This window comes from Kryptolebias marmoratus, linkage group LG17 (genome assembly GCF_001649575.2).
Source record: "Kryptolebias marmoratus isolate JLee-2015 linkage group LG17, ASM164957v2, whole genome shotgun sequence".
NCBI lineage: Eukaryota > Metazoa > Chordata > Actinopteri > Cyprinodontiformes > Rivulidae > Kryptolebias > Kryptolebias marmoratus.
In genome coordinates, this window is record NC_051446.1 from 5,546,850 (window position 1) to 5,549,383 (window position 2,534).

At 37.9% G+C, this 2,534-nt stretch overlaps 1 long non-coding RNA gene across 1 annotated transcript in view; it reads right to left on the reverse strand.

Annotated features, from left to right (window-relative positions):
* Positions 1-925, reverse strand: part of LOC112451200 — an 8,183-nt gene extending 7,258 nt beyond the window's left edge. The window contains exon 1 of the long non-coding RNA XR_003039974.2: positions 616-925. This is a non-coding gene — a long non-coding RNA (uncharacterized LOC112451200). The remainder of the gene's footprint in view (positions 1-615) is intronic.
* Between the last annotated feature and the right edge of the window lie 1,609 nt (positions 926-2,534).

The window sequence follows — 2,534 nt, forward strand, 5'->3', positions numbered from 1 at the left end:
CACCCCCAAACTGGAGCAGTGGCTACAACAGATCCCAGGAACAACATCAGACATCTCAGTCCAGAAATGTGCAGTTCTAGGCACAGCCAAGATACTGCGCAGAACCCTCAAGCTCCCAGGCCTCTGGTAGAGGACCCGAGCTCAGAGGATGAAACAAAGACCACCCGCGGAGGGTGAGAAGGGAATTTTTTTTTTTTTTTGTATATATGGCAGCACGTGCGTCGCAGAAAACGTACAATTACAATTTATGGCACACAGACTCGTTACAGACAAGACCAGAGATGATTTCCTGCGGTTTAACAATATTTTATTGGTTGTGTCTGTTTTTTCTAGTTAAAAATATAGATTACGTTAAAACCACAATCACTCACACACATTAGATAGTTCAACAGCTCAACTCTGGGATTGCAGAGAGAACAGGGTAGTGGCCTAAACAAAAGCACAGCAAGCCAAACAAAAAAACAACAGCATAAAGTAAGAAAAATAGTGCACCACAAACCAGAAGAAGGACCACCACCTGAAGAATCCACCACCAACACCAAGAGCTGGCTACAGCCCTGTCACAGACAAAAAAAATTAGAAAACTTATAAAAAACATTCAATTTACATACATACATGAACTCAAGTCAAAGATATTAAAAACAGTTAAGTCCAGACTGCAACAGGTGGCCCAGCAGCAGTAAGTTTAGTGCGTTCAATGCTCTGTCCTGAATCCGTGATGAACCAACAGGGCCACAGAAGAAGACGGGACACACACAGAGCAGCACCAGCACGAGCGTCAGCTGAAGCTGGGCGTCACAAACAAATCCGATGCACGACAATAGGCAAAAAGCCCACAAAGGGCAAACAGCAGCGTCTGAGCAAGAATAATGTCAAAAAGTTAAATTTTAAAACCCGATAAAAGTGGGCATTAAACTTACCTTTTGAGCCCAGGAAATGCAGCTCCTATGACAGGGGAGACCAGGCAAGCTTCTACAAGCAACCTATTAAAAGAATGGAGGTTAAGCTAAAGCTAAGCTAATTAACGCACGGAAAATGGGAGAAACGCCATACCATGAAAGAGATCAAGTGTCCTTTACGCAGCATTTACGAGCGCATTTGTGTGTAGCTGTTACATGGCAACAGGAAATATAAATTACTTTAAACAACAAGTTTAATGAGATGGTAAAAGCTCCTCTTACCCAATGTACAGCACCAACCGACACGGAAGTTGAACCAGAAGGCAAACAACTAGCTCCAGAGCCAATGAGAAATAGGCACTTGTGTGGTGCATTCATGGTCTCCAGGCCATACTGCCACATAATATGTATAATATGTATAAGATGAACAATATTAATAATTATAATAACTGTGCCTAAAATTTCTAAGTTAAAAAAAAGAGAACTAACAAAAAGATTTTGTATAGTTTCATTCCTCCTTTACAGTCTAAATATCTGTGATATGTTTTGAACCAAGAAAACCACAAAAAAAGTAAAAAAAATTGAACAAATACAAAGAAGATGATATATGATGTGGAGCATGAAGTTATTTTTAATGTGAAAAAATGGTGAGCTTGTTATCTATTTTTGCCTAAGTGTTCCATTCAACCATAATTTGTAACTGTTGTGTAGCTAGCTTTGAATCATCTCTTCATTTATTATCTTTGACCACTATGATTTAAAATTAAAATACCAAAATATACTTTCAATATAAACAATACTGGAATCATGTTTTCTTGTTAATTACTACTAAAATGGAGCAGCTTAGAAAACTGAAGTAAATGATTGCTTGCCTGCTGTGTTGCTATTCACTTGTCACTATTCACACAGATTTTTTTTCCCTGGGGTAAATTGTCTGTTAAATATTCTCTAACAGAATGGTTTTTCATTCCTCAGTTGGCAAACTTTAAATCCCTCTGAGATTCTTCAGGGCCAAGAACTCTCTATGCCTGTCATATTTAGTCCATATCCCATGAGGCTTGATATTTTTGCCACATGCTTCCTCAGTATAAGATATTAATCCTCATTAGGCTATAGTAAGGCACTCATTGACTGCTCCAAGGTCTTTGAACCTAGGGGATACTTTCTGTTTTAAGTTGTGAAAAGTGGCCCAGTTCTGTCCAGGGAGAGAAGCTCCTATGAGGAGTAGAAACAAAGAAAAAAAAATGTTTCCACCAAAGATGTCTAATCTGCTGTATCAAGCTTTGATCAAACTCATTTATTTAGCTTGTTTTTACCAACATTTATTTTGTGAATCTGTATCAGAGTTACTCTAACCTGACATTTGAAGACCCAAATCTGACTTTTGGAGAATGTGAAAGTTTTCTAGAAATAACCAAATTCCTTTTTATCTTCTGCTGCCAAAAGGCAAAATGTGGGAAATAAGGTGTGTTTGTTGTGTTAGGAAAATATCTCATGAGCCAATGAAGATAATTTAATGAAACTCTCAGAAAATAATCATTAGACTCACATCTACAAATTATTGAACCTTTGGAGTCATCTCAAATCAAAATGGCTGCCACAACTTAGATACTTTAATAAACACCATAATAGCTG